Consider the following 19,467-nt stretch of genomic DNA (forward strand, 5'->3'; position numbering starts at 1 on the left):
TCAGTTGCCACTATCCATTTATTTTACAGTCACTTTGCAGCCAATATTGATCGGTCAGATATCCATGAGCACTCTACAGTTCGAGTGGAGTGAAGGAAACCTGGCAGACAACAGTTATTTTTTTGCTGTTTAGGCTTATTCAAAATTTACTCATTCAAAATGTTAACTGCCATCTCTGAACGCTTCATGGTTTTCCTATTCATCACCTCCCAGTACAAGAGCTGACACACTCAAGAAGATACGCAAAGTCTAGATCGTCTAAACTGATCAACTACCATTTGAGAGCTCTCAGGTCCACCTAAGAGAGAAAGATCAGCAAATTGGAATTTGGAAAGAAAACAAAAACAGATGAAGAAGCAATCCAAGAATGGCGAAACACAAACTGATAGAAGGCTGCAAACATGAAACAAAGAAAGAATATCTGACAAAATGAATCAGTCAGGAAACAACTAAATGTGAGGGGAAAATGAGTGAACAGGAATCTGATAACAAAAAAAATAAAGAAAGGTTAATCGATCCCAGCACAGCGTGAACTTGTGCTCCTAAGGTCCTGCTTGCAAGATGGTGTTGTATCCACAAATGTTCTTCTTGCTGCCAGTCCTGGCTGTAATTTATATCTTTCAACTGTGCTGCAAATGGGAATTCTTCAACCTTAAATGATCTCTGTCCAAATAGATTTCTCAAAATGAAGCAGCAAAGTTCAGTGCAGGCTGCAGCCAGAATCATCAGGCAGAAGATTAAAAAAGTTTCTTGTGTTCTAAATGCGGGGATGGGCAGAGACAAGGACATGGACAAAGGTTCGTTGAACTGTGAAGAGCAAGTCTAGAAGGGTTGTGGCTCTTTAAGTTAAAGAAAGGAACTTGCGAAAAATAATTGGAGGGATTCCCTGGTCTGCCAGCCACATTTTCCCAGTGCAGCACGCCCTCGGCGGCAGCGGGATCCTCCGTTCCTGCAGCCAGCCAATGGGATTTTACATTGTGACCACCACACGCAGTGGGGAAACTCACGGGCGTGGGTGTGCTGCCGGCGGAGCTGAAGATCCCGCTGACAGAGAATTCCGGCCATAGATAGAGGATATGGATAGGAACGTTGCCCTTGAATGCGGGGTGGACAGGGAAAATGTCAAAGATAGAAGGGGAAGCATTCTTTCAGAGATGATTTTGATTTTAAAAAGTCACCTGAAATGTCATCTTAACATTTTAAATGTTACATTTTCCCAATTTTTAGGTCAACAAAATCAATTGTGAAGATGAAAAATATAATTGAAATGAACCAGGCTAATTATTTTTGAACCGAATTGTTAATAATGTCCGATGTGAGTATGTATCTGGGTAACCCTAAATGTGGACCAACAATGGGAAAGGAGCACTAGTTGGACAGGGTGGGGGCTGGATTCTCCGGTTCCCCAGCCACGTTTTTCTCAATAGTGCGCCACTAACTGGTGGTAGGATTCTTTGCTCCCGCCGCTTGTCATGGGACTCTCCACTGAAGCCACCTAACACCGCTGGGAAACACGTGGGCGGGGATGCGCTGCAGTCGGGAACAGAGAATCCAAAAGGCGGGAGAGTTCCAGCGATAATTGAGTCATGGAGGCCTACAGTAAGGAAAAGGTCCTCGGCCCATCGTGTCTGTGTTGATCAAAACTAACCACCCAAGTATTCTCATCCCATTTTCCAACACTTTGCCAGTCTTGCATGCCTTGGCATCACAAGTGCACATCTAAATCATTATCATTCTTAAATGTTCTGAGGGTCTCTGTCTCCATCATCCTTTCAGAAAGTGAGTTCCAGACTCCCGCCATCCTCTGCGTGAAAAAGGTTTACCTCACATCCCCTCTAAACCTCCTTACTCTGACATTAAATCTATGGGCCCTGGTCATTGGCCATTGGTCAAGGGACAACACAGTGGTTGGCACTTGTGCATCACAGCACCAGAGACCTAGGTTCGATTCTGACCTTGGGTGACTGATTAAATTTTTCCCGTGTCTGCATTCCTCAAGGTGCTGGGGTTTCCTCCCACAGTCCAAAGCTGTGCAGGTTAGGTGGACTGGCTATGCAAAATTGCACCCAGGTCAGATTACGGGAATAGAGTGGGGGATTTGGCCCAGCTAGCGTGCTCTTTCAGAGGGTCAGTGCTGACTCAATGGGCTTAATGGCCTCCCTCTGCACTGTAGGGATTCTATGATTCTATGATTTCTTCTTGTCTACTCTTTAGGGAAAACGGGATTAGGCTATTGAGTTGGACAATTAGCCATTGTCATAAATGAATGGCTGAGCAGGCTCGAATGGCTTCTCCTGCTCCTATTTTCTATAACTCTATCTATGCACTCATAATTTTATACAACTCAATCATGTCCCATCTCAGTCTCCTCTGCTCCAAGGAAAACAATCCCCTTATATCCAAACTCTCTTCATAGCTAAAACTCTCCAGCCAGGCAAAATCCCGGTAAACCTCCTCTGCATCGTTTCCAGTGCTATCACTTCCCTCCTATAATGTGAATTTCCAAACTGCACACAGTAATCTAGCTGCGGCCAAACCAACGTTTTACACAATTCCGGCATAACCTCCCTGCTCTTATACTCTCTCCTTCGGATAATAATGGAAAGTATACCATATACCACTTTATCCACCTGCCCTGTAACATTAAGGGACCAGTGTATATGCACACCCAGGTCCCTCAGATCCAGGTGCATCCCAGGGTCCTGCCATTCATTATGTATTCTCTTGCTATGTTTATGCTGCCGAAGTGCATCACCTCACACTTATCCGGACTGCATTCCATTAGCCACTGATCCGCTCATCTGTCCAATCTATCATATCCTCCTGTAGTCTAAGGCTATCCTCCACACTACTTACCATACCCAATCAATTTTTGTTTCAACCGCAAACTTACTGATCAATCCTCCTATATTCAAGTTTAAATCATTCATATAAACCACAAACAGCAAGGGTCCTAACACGGATCCCTGTGCGACCCCACTAGACACAGGCTTCCAGTCAGAAAAATAGGCCTTGACCATCACCCTTCACTTCCTGCCACTCAACCAATTCTGGATCCAATTTGCCAAATTTCCTTGGATCCCATGGGCTCTTACCTTTGCTATCAGTCCTCCATGTGGGACCTTATCAAAAGCTTTACTGAAGTCCAAGTAGATTCTGTCATATGCATTGCCTTCATCTACACACTTGGTTACCTCTTCGCAAGAATCAATCAAGTTGGCCAGACTTGATCAGGACAAGTTCAGGAGCCATTGCTCTCCTGCCTAAGTAGACCAGGTCTGCACTGGTGTTTGGATCAGCACCCAAGAGTGATTCCCTCTCCCTTGCTATGCAAATGTATGCATGGCAAGGAGTTCACAGGATTACATTGGCATCCTGGTATCAGGCCACCATTTTGAGCGGGTGACCCAATGCCAAGACCCGACAGCGGGTTTCCCTCCCCCTCATAGTGCAAACCCTGTGATTCATAGGGTGATTCTTCTAGATAGACAGGTGTCTGGATTGTGTATGTTCATTTCCCTTCACGCTTTAATGCATCTCAGGTATCTTGATTTGAAGCTAAGCACAATGGAGATAAGTGCTTTCACTTCACCTTTTTCTCAACGGAAACTACTTAACTTATTTTGATGTGGACAGGAGCAGTCAATCATAGCTAGATATTTATAAACATTCAAAGCAGGGTACTTGAGATGCATTCATGTGTGAAGGGAAATGAAAATAAACAATCTAGACACTTTGCTGTCTGGAAGCTACTACCCTGTCAATTACAGCCTATTAAAATTGATTTCTCTGTGAAAATGAATAGAAGCTTCACACATAAAAGGATTGGGGGGGGGGGGTGTGTTAAAGCTTGTGATATGTTTTGGCATTCTTTGAATCCTAGGAAACTTGTAACAGCTGTTGCTTTCAACACTTCTGTCTGAGGCAGCAGGTGCAAGGGAAAGTGGTAGAGCTTCCAGGCAGGGGTGGCTGGTAGGGGTATAGGGGATCTTTGATGCGGGATCTCTGATATGGGGGTCACTGATGGGGTTATTTGATTTGGAGGTTTCTGATCTGATCTAGGAGAGTCTCTGATATGAGGGGTCTCTGATATGGGGGTCTCTATTGGAGATCTGATGGGGGTCTCAGATGGGGGTCTTTAATGGGGGTCTCTGATGGGGGGTATGATAGGCGTGTCTGGGGTGGGGTGGGCAGGATTTGCATTGTCAGGGGAAGGGACCCCCCAGTGGACTTTGGGGGCACCAACATTACATACTTACCACCATGGCCCACCGTCAGGGCCACGGGGCTTGAAAATACTTGCAACAATCTATGCCTGCGTGAATCCTGGCTGAGAGGGCCGTGGAATCATAGGGGCATGGAGAATTTGGCTTCCAACCCATTAATCGGATGCAAATGGGGTCAAATGACCCACTTGCATTCTTCCGCTGTCACGGGGCATGTAGTTCACTACCACGACCGGTGGGGAACTGGAGCATCGGAATGGGATCATTGTCGGCACCAATCCTGCTTTTAGCCTGGCACTCGATTCTCCGCCCATCAGCAACCAGCAGCGGCCGGTGGAGAATCTGCCCTGTGACCTGCCCTTAACAACACCACGCTGACTGTCCTTGATTAATCCCAATCTCTCCAAATGCAGATCAATTCCGGTTCTCAGAATTACTTCCAACACATTCCCCACCACTGAGGTTAGACTGACTGGCCTTTGGTTCCCTGGTTTATCCATTCTTCCCTTCTTAAACAATATCCGGTTTGCACTCACAATTTCTACTCTTACTGCAGCCTTACCAAACATTGTAACTGTTATACGAGGCGGAGCTCAGTGGGAAAACAATTAGATCAGCTTTGCAGTTGCATTAAATTTTTTTAAAATCCATTGTGAAGTTTCAGACATTTATTATCTATATATACAGAATCTGACATTTAATTAGATATTACATTTTGAGCAACCACCTAATGTTCAACCCTGAGGGTTTTTAAGTTAACATTGATTCATGCATGTCATCTTTAATAAAATGTCCATATAAGGTAAATGATGATCTTAAATAACCAAAAAAATCTACTTACATGTGTTAATTTTTAAAACAAATTGAGTATTACTCCAAAAAATGAATAAATTGAAAGAAATGTATTGAAAAAAGTTAATAAATAATGAAATTGGTCCCTGTCGGTTGGGTAGATGCCACAGTTCTGATTTGTTTTTTTATATATATAATGGTACAAGTCCTGAAGTTAAATTTCAGCCTATTTCCACCACATTGGTAGCCATTCTGAAGCCAACAGGGATAGTGGTGCGCCACAGAGGTGATAAAAGTCAGCTAAGAACTATGAAATCAGATGATCCTGAACGATGTTTGAGGTGTGGTTTTGAGTGGTTGCACAACAAGAATAGTCATGTTTATCTCTACTATCAGAAATCCACAGTGAATCTGTTTTTACTATCGTTCATTTTTTTTGTTTCCTGTTCAATAAATCTGGTTTTGTAGTTTGTCACTATAAGTAGGGACAGTAGGGCAGCACAGTGGTTAGCATAGTTTCTTCACAGTTCCAGGGTCCCAGGTTCGATTCCCGGCTTGGGCCATTGTCTGTGTGGAGTCTGCACGTTCTCCTCGTGTCTGCGTGGGTTTCCTCCAGGTGCTCCAGGTTCCTCCCACAATCCAAAGATGTGCAGGTTAGGTGGATTTGTCATGCTAAATTGCCATTCGTGTCCAAAAAGGTGAGGTGAGGTTACTAGGTTACGGGGATAGGTTGGAAGTGTGGGCATAAATGGGATGCTCTTTCAAGGGCCGGTGCTGACGCGATGGGCCAAATGGCCTCCTTCTGCACTGTAAATTCTATGAAAAGTGTGGTCTCAAGTTAAAGAAAGTCCTTCAGCACTCAGATCACGGGATGTTAAAAATGTGTCTAATCAGCTCAAATAGTGCTCCCAAGCAAAATATAATTTCAAAAGGTCTAATTAGGGTTGCATGGTAACACAGTGGTTAGCACTGTTGCTTCACAGCTCTAGTGTCCCAGGTTCGATTCCCGGCGTGCCGAGTCCACACGTTCTACCTGTGTCTGTTGGTTTCCTCCGGGTGCTCTGGTTTCCTCCCACAGTCCAAAGGCGTGCAGGTTAGGTGGATTGGCCATGCTAAATTGCCCCTTAGTGTCCAAAAACCTTAGGTGGGGTTACTGGGTTACGGGATAGGGTAGCGGTGTGGACTTAAGGCAGGTGCTGTTCCCAAGGGCCGGTGTAGATTTGATGGGCCGAATGGCGTCCTGCGCTGTGACATTTTTCACTTAATTATGTACTTTCTCTGTGAAAAAACACGAGGACTAGGGGCTAAAGCAATGCTGCCTCAACATAGACAAAAACACTGCCTCCCCATGGAAGAGACAACTACAATGAGGTGGGCACTCAGGAAACCAATGTATAAGACCACTTGGAGGTGAGCAAATAACTCCCCCATCAAGCAGACCCCCAAACTGAAGAAGGGCTCCAACAACACAGATCCACAGTATGCAGATTCTCACCTCAACAAATCAAGGAAAGATCAACTGATCATTCCCAGGTGCACAATACCACTTATTTTCCCGATTCCAACAGCCGCAAAAACGCCAACCACAGGGAAGAATCATAAGGTACGCAATCCTCTCCAGGATGCATGATCTGTCTGGCTTTCATAGGAGATAAGCAAAGATTCTCAAGATTCAAAGTACAGAAAGGCAAAATAAAAACCTGAGACAACTAACTCTAACTGGGGTCTTTCCTCAATCCAACCCTTATCTAACCCTACCACCCACCCCCACATCAACCACCCAGACATCCCCCACCATGTATCTACGCATCCTCTCTCTAAAAGCGATAAGGGGTGTCTACTCCTAAATGCAAGGATTAGAGCACATAAAAAAGGTAAGACTAGGCACAAACCACATGTCATATTACTGACTCAATATGGTTTTGCCACAATAAGATAACCGGCAACCCTTGCCCTCTTGCTCATATATCACACACCCTTGTCAGGAGAAAAGACAATAGTATGAAAGACTCAACATCACCAGCCATGCCCTGCCCCTCACATCGAGGACAGGACAACATCGGACCAGTGGTCGAGGCCTCCAACTGACCCCAGGCCTCGAAAACTGGATATGCTGTCTGGAACCTGAAATGCCCAGCCTTCAAATCAAGATTGCGAAAGCATGGCAGCCAATTCTCAAAATCAGTCGAAAATCTGTCCTCTATTCCCTGAAAGTGACCATGCTCATGAACACTCCTTACAGGGCCCCTACTCCGTAAGTCGGTCAGGATAGAAGACATACCGTGCAGCAGGATTTCCAAGGGCTGAAGGCGAGCTGTCACCAGGGAAATTGATCTATCAAATAGCAGGATTCTCTTCTGCCCTTCACTATTCTCTCAAGGATATTGTGCAGTTCATCAATGTGAGCACCAAAAATCTGCACCAAGGACCCGAGATCATCATCTAGAACATAATTTGCAATAGCAGCTATCATCTTGATGCCAACAGCAATGCCGAGGCATAGGCCTGCTTACCAACAAATCCGCCACTGCAAGCTGGGCCTCAACCCCACCACCTCCGACCGGTTAAATCAAATGAGGATTTTTTTTTTTTATTTAACTCGGTTCCTCATTGCTAAAATCTAACCAGAATCATCCAGGGACATATATCCAGGTACAAGACATATATCCCAAAAATAAGTATTTATGGGATGTGCATTCGGAAAAAATAAAGGATAGTTACATTTGAAGGTGTGAAAATACTTTACACATGTCTTTCAGTGTGCCAAACACCTCACAGACTTTCTATTTTCTTAACCTTGTGTGCTTTCAGTGGGTTTCCAAAACCTCATGCCAACAGATGAAAATAATAGCGTGCAGGCGGAAATCCAATTTTTATCCCCCATTTAAAATTGGGAACCTAATCTCAGTGGGGGCCGATAAAAATTTTCATGCTTGGAATTCTTGACACAGAAAAGTCCAGAGGAAAATGGCATGCGTCAGGGATATGGAGAAAAATTGGTTTCTGTTCGCACCATTCGCACACCAAATCATGTCTCCACACTCAGATGGAAATTCAACCCAGGATCAGTGCTTGCCAGTTTACCTTCATAACAAAAGTGTGCGCAGTTAAATGTTTGATGTACCATCGATTGTACGCGAGGCGGGTGATTTACCAAAGTCTGGCTTTAATTGACTAGAACACAGCTCTGCGATCGTCTACAGTGGAAAGGGACGATCGTCAGGCGTCTGAGCATTTATACCTCGTTAATAGAGGCGTGGTTAACTCAGCCTCTCGGCCAATCGGTCGAGAGGCACATGACCGACCAGGGCCAATGGTAAGCCGACGTTCTGGCCCAATGGCAGACGAGTATGCAGATCATATCACCACAATGTTACTGATGTTTATTGTTTTTCTATATTTCATGGTGATGTGATATGGTGTTATGTTAATTCAAAGTCTACTATCCTTCCCAAAATTCCCCTATTTCCTGTACTCCATTCCTGTAGAATTATAGAAAGTAACAAAGCCCAGGATGAATACGCTGAATCCACAATGGCAGTGTTGGTGCTGGCTTGTCAACCAAAGCCATCTAACAATCATTTCATATCCTGACATTTCACTTCAATCTCTTCATTTTACTGTTCTAGGCTCTTCCTCAAAATCCATTTCATACATGTCTTTGTGAAAAAATTCTTGTTTTGTTCTCATTTCTATCCTCAGACTATAACCAGTTACAATTTGCCATTTTGTTCTCAAAATGTTTACCCTCCCAAAATCTTTCAAAATGCTGAAAAAAAAGATTGGATTTCAAATGAAACTGCTGCAATTTTTAGACTTATCGATAACTCCTTACTCCTGGTATAATACTCATAAATCTTATGCGGTATTCTCCGACCCCCCGATGGGTCTGAGAATCGGCGCAGCGCCACGCGAATCTCGCCACGCCACCCTGACACCAGGATGCAATTCTCCGCAGAGGGGAGTTTCAGCGCCATCGGCGCCAGCCTGGTCGGCACAGCACCGGTTGGTTTATGCGCCGACTCGGGCCGGCAGAGGCCGGTGCGCCGATTCTACAGCCAGGATGGGCTGAGCGGGAGTCACAAAAAATCTGAGTCCCGCCGCCGCCGTTCTAACATCCTCTGAGCTGGGAGAACCTCAGTGTTGAAGGGTCCGGGGGCGGCCTGTGGGGGGCTGTTTTCCTCCTCGTCGGCTCCTGTAGCCCTGCGCCATTTGGCGTCTGGGCCGGCGCGGGGAAGAAGGCCACTTTGCATGCGCTAGCTGGCGCCAGCCCAACTGCGCACGCGCAGACCCCACATTACCGGGTTCACGCTGAGATCGGCAGCTGGAGTGGCGTGGGCCACTCCAGCGTCGTGCTAGCCACCTGTGGGCCGGAGAATGGGGTCCAGGAACGGACGCCGCGCCGGAGTAAAACACTCCCGTTTTTACGCCGGTGTCGACACTAAGCCGCCCGATGGGAGAATCCCGCCCCTTATTTTTACTTTTTACAAAGCTCTGATATCCTTCCTACAATGAGATGTTCAGAACTTCACATAATACAATCCGATTGTGTCTTGCACAAGTTCAACATCATTTCCGTGCTTTTATAATCAGTGCTGTCACTATATAACCCAGACTCCCACTTGCCTTTTTAATAGCCCTTTCCAGCTGTGCTCCCAGCTTTAAAGATCAATATGTCTGTTCTGACATTTTGTTAAAGATCTTGTATTTCAAACAATTTTCCATTCATTGTATATTCTGTCGCTCTCGCCTCCCCACCAAAAAGTTCCACTTCCCCTTGTTCTGCATTGAACTAAATATGCCACCTATCTGCGCTCACCAATACACTACATTCTTCGGCAATCTCCTGCATTCTTCCTCACAGTTTGCCTTGTTTCCTAATTTAATATCATCAGCCAGCTTTGGTATCTTTCTTCTTGTGGCTATGTTGAAATAATTTATTTCAAAGAAGTCTACACCACAGCTCCCTGGGCACACTGCTGCCCCCATCTTGCCAATTTAAACGAAGATGATGTACTGATAAGAAAGCATGCTTTCAAAAGTGTTGTAAAGCACCAATCATATTTAAATACTCATTTCACACAGTAGTTCATCCCAGCATACTATTCAACAAGTGTGTATGCAATCCTAAATCCAAGTGTAACTTGCACACCTAATTAAAATTTCAATACTAAAATGCAAATCTTCTCGGATTGAGGTGATCCACCCTTCAAAAATGGCTCAGTTGGTATCTTAAAAATATTTGGAATATTTACTTAATCCCAACCATTGATTTGAATTAAATATAGTCATGTTCTTTGGCAACATTTAAACAGAGAGAGCTCTGTGTGGGCCATTTCTGTGATCTCTCTAAACTTACTGCAGTCCTTCTGCTGAAGTAACAATGGTCAATTTGGGGAATCCAATGCAAATTTATCCTCTTAGGCTGCTAGTTACAAACAAATTGCAGTTGGCTTTCCAAACATAAATTTAGCAATTTTTTTATTTGGACATGGGATATGGGTGTTGCAGGCTGGGCCAGCATTTATTGCACATCCCTAATTGCCCTTGAGGGGCAGTTAAGAGTCAATCACATTGCTATGGATCTGGAGTCACCTGTCGGCCAGATAAGGATGACAGATTTCCTTCCCTAAAGGGCATTAGTGAACCAGCTGGTTTACTAATTGTCAATGGTTTCATGCACATCATTAGATTTTTGATTCCAGATTTTTTATTGAATTCAAATTTCACCATCTGCAGTGGCGAGATTTAAACCTGGGTTCCCAGAGCATTACTCTGGGCCTCTGGTTTTATTCATCCTGTGACAATACCACTATGCCCCCGCCTCCCCAGTACAGAATTAGCATACTGTATTTATCTATTACATTTAACATTTAACTCCAAGGACCTTATGCATTGAATAAATACTTAACAATTAACAGCCAGAAAATGTTGCGCAGGCATGATGGTCTGGGCTTTAGCCTGTAGATGCATACTATGTGGTCGAGAAATCAAAAGTACGCGTTCCCAAACATCAATGTCTTGTTCCCAGAGACAACCCCCAACTTCCAACCCCACCCACAAGCCTCAAGTCTCATTGTCATGCTCGAGACCTGCTGGGTGGAAAATCCAATAGCAGAAGGTCGCAACCAAACATCCCTGGGTGCAGGGAGGACTAGTCTTGGGTTGGAAGACATATTTGGGGGTAGTGATCCAATTGCAAAGGATGGAAGATATTGAGGGGTTCGTTTGCGGAGAGTTTCAAATGTGGTGGGTTGGGATGCGGGTTCTAAATCATCAAAGATCATGAGGGGAGGTAGGGTACTGATCACCGGGGTTGGCAGTATGGGGGGGGTGGAAGAATCCAGTCACAATGGAAGGCTCCAATAGTGGTTGCAAGTGGCATTCAAGAGGGAAGTGAGATGGATAGACAGGAGGCAAATGATAGTCAGAGGCTAGGGAGGCAGATGGTGGGAGGGTGAGGAGGAGAAGAGAGATCTCAGCGCTTAGGGTTAATTTACTAAGTTGCTTATTGGGCATATTCCTTTTGACACACAAGCAATGCAGGAAAGGCACTTATTTTATAGATCTGCCTGCAAAGCTGTTGACAAAAGTTTTTTAAAAAACTTAACATTTATGAACACTGCCTCATTTTAATATTTATATAACCAAGCTATCTCACTGCAAGCAGATTGGATGCCTGCCCTTAGAAATGTTGAATCCAAAATGGAATTGTTCGAAAATCATATTTGTTGAATTTTAACCTGAGATTCTAACCCACCCACCTATGTATGGTAGTTAAGATCCAACCCACACTTAAATGTTCTTTCAACAAAAATGAAACAGACCCACTTAACATAATAGAAAATATATTAATGTGCATTTGTAAATGCACGGTAGCACAGTGGTTAGCACAGTTGCTTCACAGCTCCAGCGTCCCAGGTTCGATTCCCGGCCTGGGTCACTGTGCGGCATCTGCACGTTCTCCCCGTGTCTGCGCGGCTTTCCACCGGGTGCTCCGGATTTGTCCCACAGTCGAAAGATGTGCAGGTTATGGCCATGATAAATGGTCCTTAGTGTCGAAAAAAGGTTAGGTGGGGTTACTGAGTTACAGGGTTTGGATAGGCAAGTGGGGTGCACTTTCTAAGGACCAGTGCAGACTCGATGGGCCATAGGGCCTCCTTCTGCACTGTAAATTCTATGATTCTATGATTCTATGAAAGCAAGAAACTTTAGTGACAGAAATCTGAAATTGCACAGTTTTTGTAGCACAGAAACAGGCCATTCAGCCCAACACAATCATGCTGTTTCTGACAGACCACACAACCTTACTTCATCTCAGTCTATCAACATACCCTTCCATTCCCTTCTTCCTCATACACTTACAGCTTCTCTGCATTGCTTCATTTTATATTGTGCCATAATCCAGAAATAGAAGGTGCTGGAAATGCTCCTGTGTCATTGCTTCAGAGCACAGGTGAGTTAACATTTCAGATACCAGTTCAGCTAAAACCCAAAGAATAACTCATCTGTTCTCTCCACAGCTCTCAACTAGCCTGCTGATTAATTTTGCCGTAAGTGTAATGAAAATGTTAAAAGGGTTTATCGCTATAATGGGCAAATTGGATAGCAACTTCCAGTGCTCACACATACATAGTTAAATGTACAAATCAAGAGGTTGCAGATACTCCTCCACAAGGTGTGCTGTTGCAGTCCTTATCAACTGACTTAGCACTGAAATGTGAACCTGAGGAAGTTTCCCACTAGTACCCACTGGTACCACCAAACTCAGTTTAAAAGTTCAGAATAGTGTATTTCGGAGCAAGTGGGGTTTTAATTTTATGGTTGAACCTGCTCTCTTACCCTAAAAATGTAACTTTAGAAATCATAGAACTTGCGGCGTGGTAGCAGAGTGGTTAGCACTGTTGCTTCACAGCACTAAGGCCCTGGGTTCAATTCCCGCTTGAGTCACTGTCTGTGCGCTGTGCGGAGTCTGCACGTTCTCCCTGTGTCTGCCTGGGTTTCCTCCGGTGAGGATTCTGTAATCTATTTGGTTGAAGGGTCTTGCTATTTTTTGGCATACTAGTAGATACCACAGTTGCCTCCAAGGCAATGGGACACCGGATTAGAACAAGTCTGCATTTTAAAGGCAGCAAAAAATAAATTGCAGAGAGCTGTCAGTCAGGTGAACATGAACACCATTCCTTCATCATTGACAACAAAATCCAGGCCATTATTTTAGCATTCTGTCAGGTGTTGTATATGTGACACTTCTCAAAATAGCAAACGGCCAATTCTAAACAGACCTTTCCGAATGACATTTCAACCCATTCCTCCATTTTCCTCGTGAGTTGGTCCTTCCAATGATGACAGCCTCTTTTAAAAATGAAGCACGCCGCACTCTTATTCAACCTAATTAGAAATTTCAGGAATTATCCATCACCAACGTTGACAATCTGAGACCCAAAAATAAATGAAACGTTTGAAAAGCTGTAAGAGCCTTCGATACGTTTTCATCAAAAATATTTTCAGTGTCCTTGCTTTCATGTTACAAATGCCCATAACCACAGGAGGGGTTTTGGAGGAATCAAAACAATAAAATCCTCTTCAAACACTTTTATTTTCAGATTATTTTGAAAGTTTGGACATCAACCTTCTACTCGTGAAGAAGCAGTAACCTGTTATCTCCAAGATCTACATTTATCCCTCCGTCAAGATCAACAGAAATAAAATCAATGTGATGGAAGACTTTTAATGTTGTTTGAGGGATAAGTTTAGCTCCTCAGGGAATTCAGAAAGTTGCTGAAATTTCCAAGGCTGATTAGCTGATGTATAACATCTGAAGGAAGAATGAGATGGGAATTGAAAGAAGAAGAAGCAAGATTTGAATTTCTATAATGTCTTCCATGACCTCATGACATCCCAAAGTGCTTTACAGTCAATAAAATACTTTTGAAGTCCAGTCACTTTTGTTTTGTGGGAAACATGGCAGCTCCCACAAACGCCAATGTGACAGTGATTGGGAACTCTGTTCCAATGAGGTGTAAGTATTGGCCATGGAATCATTTGCATCCACCTGAGAGATCACATGGGACCAAGTATGTGCGTTCCCCGGAAGTTTAACACTCTCTCAATACTGCACGAGAGTGGAAGTCTAATCTTTGTTTGCTCAATCTCTGGTAAGGGACCTGAACTCACAGCCTTCTGAATCAGAGGTGTCACTGTGATCTATTGAGCCCCTGCTAGACAAAGCCCATCTGATTTTAAAAATTAGAAGTGACGAGCACTGACAATTTGAGACACAGAAAACCAGTCATCTGACTGTAAAGTTGGATCAGAGTTATATATTTTATTAAATCCTCATTGAAAATATTTCAGTGTCCGTGCTTCTGTTACAACCACAGTAGGCTATTAATTCCTCACAAATAGAAAATGTTGTCCAAACCTCCTAAGTGAATGGAAACTCAGCGGATTCACTCAATTTCTGAACATTGTTACTTGTAATGCTGCTCCCCAGCCCAAAGACTTGATTAAAAATTGATATATTTCATTTTGCAGTGTGGTATTGTGTGAAGCAAATAATGGCATGATGGGAAAACTAGTCAAGTCTTCTTGGTACAATTGAATTTAAACCTAAGGCACAGATACAAAATACACATATACAGCCGAGGTCAACATGACCTGAGAACTGGATGACTCTGAAATTCTAGATAAGGCTTGTTCGTCATGAACCTAGAAGCAGTCTCAATAAATACCAAGCTGAAAAACTGTCTCTTCCTGTTCGTAAACAAATTTGTCCCTTTCTTAAAACAAAGACAAGATAATGATATGAAACTCCAGTCCCCTAAAGGTCAGCAAGGTGACGCCATTGTAACGATTATTACTTATGTTTTACTTTCGATCAAATTCCTGACCAAGTTGTATTCATGTTATCTTGATCCTATAATGTATAAAAATCGCCTTATTCTTCTGTAATATCGCAGACTTGGGACGGACTCAGCAGTTTGTACTTAACTGCTTTCCGACTTCAATTCTCAGCCATTACTTCTAGCAGTCAGTTCTAATTCGTAAATAAAGTTCAGTTTTGCTTACCTAATGAATGCTGTTTGAATTTCTCTATCACAGTCAAGAAGCGGGGAAAATATTGAATATGACAGCAGTTAGAGAAAATGATCACCTTTGTTTCTGGCTGAATGCAGTACATCCATTAGATCTCTGCATCTGTTATATATGGTGTGTTTCCCTTGGTGCTGTCCACAGAAAGCCAATAGATTTTCAATAATATTCAACACAAACATACTTTCTTCTCCAGCCAACAGGAGTTGCAGGTGTACCTTGGGTGCATGAACTTCGATCTCAGACATTCAGGAAGCGAATGGCCGTGACATGCCCAAGTTTGAAAACAAATGTCAGTGGGCTATAATTAGGGCAGTATACATTTCGTTCAGGTTTTGATCTAAGACAATAACATTGATAAAGCGTCTCCTGAAACAAACGCAGGCTGAGGAGTAAAGCCATTAGGGATATGCCTAACAGACAGAAAGGAGAGCCCTGGAGGCCCAAACTGGAAAATCATTATAAAAAACCATTTAAATCAAAAATAGAACAGGAGGAAACTAATACAAGGGAGGAAGATAACGGTGAGTAATTGCTCCAAACCTCTTGTTATCAAAGAGGGAGGTTGGAATGTTTCCACAATCCTGGAATTATGAAGGTTTTAAACTTTCTGAATTATACTGCTTCAGGTACGAGGAACTGGAGCTCCTGAAGCTCCATCTAGTGGTAAATGGGCAACTGATGGTGTGACTAACAAAGGGCAAGATGCTCATTTAGCAGGAAATCACCCTATGGAGCTGCCACTTACAGGGTCTGAACAGAAATAATATTATATCTGTGTGTTATTAAAGCCATATTTACTATCAGATGTATGGCTAGATAGTATGATAAATGAGGAGAGCAAATATCTGTGTTGAAGAATTATTCCATAAAAACAGCCCGAAGAATTTTTTGCACTTTTTTAAACATATTAGGAATAATTCTAAGTAGGTGAAATTTTCCCTGTCGTACAAAGCAGGTTTGAAGGTGGGAACAGAATCAAGATCAGACATAAGGGGCAGGATTCTCTGTTTGGGAGACTATGGGCTGAATTCTCCATTTCACCGGCTAATTGCTGGCTCGAACAGAGAATTCGCGGGGGTTTTACGACCAAAAGAATTGGCAGCAACCCCCTCACCGATTCCAGGACTGGTGAGGGGCTAGCAGCAGCGCCGGGTGAAACTCTCGGCTTCCACACCAAAAACGGCCGGAGAATGGCCGGGTGCCTGGCCGTACATGCACACAGCTGACGACCTGCATCGGTCGTGCCATGCAACATGGCGCAGGCCATACGCAGACCCAACCCGCCAGACAGGCCTCCACCTGGCCGCCCCCCACCAGTCCCCCAGACCTCACGGAAACCCCTCTGACCAGTGGCACGGGCCCCGGCCGAGTGCGGAGGCGCTGGACGCAATCCGCAGCTGCCATGACGGGTTCCTAACCACTGAGACCACACGTGTCCAGCGCCATCGGAAATTCGGCCTATTGGAGGCAGAGCATCACAGGCGGGCCTGCCGATGACGCACTAACGTCGTTGCAATGACGGGCGACGTGATTATGCCATTACTGAGGGGGCAGAGCATGGCTGACCGGCGTCAAACTGCCGCCAGCCCCTAAGTGGGCGCGGAGTCGATTCTCCGCCAGATTGCTGATTTTGATATTCGTGTCGGGCAACAGACCCTCTGTTCTCCCACTAGTACTGAATTGCACCTGATTTGCTCCCCTGCTGGGAGCATAAATCAGGAAGTGATTCCCAATCCTTAGCCATGCAAACTTTTGTATGGTGAGGATTGCGAAGGATTCCCAAGGGAATCCTGCCACTGGGCCCTCATTTTAAGAGGGTGGCATGATAGTGAGGTCCCACGGCTGAGCCCTCCTCCCCCCAGCAATGTAATTCAGCAACCCCTCCCTCCCGGAATGCAATTCAGCAAACACCTGCTGCCCCCCAGGATTTTCTGGGTCACCCCCTTTATCCCAGCACCACCCCCCACCAATGACCCCCTGAAGAAGGAGGCCACACAGAGACCCCATCAATAATGATACCCCAATGGAGATCCCCTAAATAAGGAAAACCCCACAGGGACCCTATTAATAAAGAGAAGCCCCACAGGGACCCCATAAATAAGAAGACTCCTCTCAGAGACCCTTTAAATAAAGAGACCCCCACAGACCCATAAGAAGAAGAACTCCTGTTAGGAAGCCCCCCAGAAGAAGGTCCCTCTGAGGAAGCCCCCCAGAGGAGAGACATCTAGAGTAGCCCAGACACAGGCAGAGAAAGATATCATTGCTTTAATACTCATTTGGGCAACATGCCTGCAGGCTTAGGCAGAGGATGTTCCTGGACCACTTCAAACAGAGTTAAGTGCTTTTTATTAATCTCCCTTTAAGGTTAAGTTACTTTGAAGTGGTCAGCTGTGAAACTAACTGCACTCAACTCTGTTTGAAGTGGTCCAGGAGATATCAATCAAAAACTCAACTGGGGAGCAACAAATCAACAGTGGATTCAAAGAGCGACCTACAACAAATTCTTAAGAAGGATGAGAAGGTGTTTGAAGATTCACTCGGTTCAAACTGCAGTTGAAGTGCAACTAAAGATCAAGCCAAACAGTACACCAAAATGTCTCAAAGTTGGAACTGTACCATACGCCATTGGGCCAAAAGTTGAAGAAAAACTGAAAAGGCTAGTCCAAACAGGAGCCATCAAACAGGTTGCTAAAAGTGAAAGGGCTTGGGCTTCGAACGGGAGGTGGGTGGGTGCCCCCTTTACAGCCCCTCTGCTTTGATTGAATCCAGCAATCCTTCTCCAAATTCTGGCCACACCGAGGTTTTCCCTCATCCACTCTAATCCCCCTTGCCTCTGCCTCACTGGGGCCGGCCAGTCTGGACCACTCATAATAATAATAATGATCTTTATTAATGTCACAAGTAGGCTTACTTTAAAACAGCAATAAAGTGACTGTGAAAATCCCCTCGTCGCCACATTCCGGCGCCTGTTCGGGTACACTGAGGGGAATTCAGAATGTCCAATTCACCGAACAAGTTGCCGCACCCTCACACTTATCCTGCATCCAATTTCAGTGACAAACAGCAAATCCAGTGCACATTCTACAGTAAACTTAAATAAGTTTAGCAAGTGCCAAGAAAATACTCCAATAAGTCTGCTTTTAGTCCTTGCATTTGAACTGTATTCTTTGAACACAACTTAAGGAAATCATTACAAATGATCACTTAAACAGTGTTGCAACAAATGGTCTTGTTTTGTTTTACAAACCATTGAGCCACAGAATTTGGCATTGATTTTGCTTCTTTTGCTACACTTTAAGATTGAACCACTGAAGCTAAGGAAATGAAAATAGCTGCCCTGCAGTTTGTGAAATATCAAATCAGAGTTTGGAGATACATTTAATTTTATCGCGTGGGATTCGCTCCCAAAATGATAAAGAAAACTGGGATTTTTGTCTGGATTTCCCTACCTTCCTAGATGTGCTATCTCCCAACTATACTCAAATCAATGTTTGGTAGTTCTGAACAGGTTTCTTTAAAGAGCGGGCGTGCTTTGAAAATCAGTCTCGGATTGCATGCCAGTGTCCTTTGGGATGGAGTGAAATGTGCACAGTGAAGCCGGGAGGGAAATATCAGTTAGGAACCCACACTCCTCCGATTAATGACCTGTTAAGCACCTTTTGGAGTTTGTTAATGGCTGGGGTGGGGGGGTATAGAAAATTTGTTAAACACAAGGCCGCAAAAGTCTGCTGCCTCCTCTCTTCTGCAAGGCAGCAGCGGGCTCCATCAGGAGCTCAGGTGGCCATTCCAGCTGAGCCTAACACGGCCCTCATGGAACACCCAGATACTTCACAGTGGAAACCACATGAATTGAGAAACCTGGTGCAGTCTTCTCTTTCTGTGCTTGGGGTCATGGGGCCATTTTTAACTATATGGTAACAGATTACAAAAGGAAAAGATAGAATCTTGCAGCGCAAAAGTCATTCCATTCAGTCCATTATGTAGTGCTGATATTTTGGAAAAGTTATAGGGTCCCACTCCCCTGCTCTCTCTCTCTCTCTGCAACCCATTTGAAAATCAGTATTCTTTCTTGAGAATCTGCTACGGTAATGAAATTCTACTCAGAACCTCAAATAATTACGTACCATTTTGCTACAAGTATGAAAATGAACTGTGCCTTAATGTCAAGCTACTCAGACTATTAGACTGATTCGAAAATGTCTCATGATTAAAAACTGCAGAACATATTTAATCCACTGTTGCTGCATTTTCAATTATATCATATCTTAGTTGAATTATACCTCTGACTTTTAATAACAGAACACGCAGCATTGGAAACTATTGTTATGATGGAATATACACAAGGTGGTTG

At 44.1% G+C, this 19,467-nt stretch overlaps 1 protein-coding gene across 4 annotated transcripts in view; it reads right to left on the minus strand.

Annotated features, from left to right (window-relative positions):
• The window catches only part of LOC119973115 (contactin-4-like), a 3,053,649-nt gene that overhangs the window by 2,285,306 nt on the left and 748,876 nt on the right, over window positions 1-19,467 (minus strand). The window lies entirely within an intron of this gene.

This window comes from Scyliorhinus canicula, chromosome 11 (assembly GCF_902713615.1).
Source record: "Scyliorhinus canicula chromosome 11, sScyCan1.1, whole genome shotgun sequence".
In the NCBI taxonomy this organism is placed as follows: Eukaryota; Metazoa; Chordata; class Chondrichthyes; order Carcharhiniformes; family Scyliorhinidae; genus Scyliorhinus; species Scyliorhinus canicula.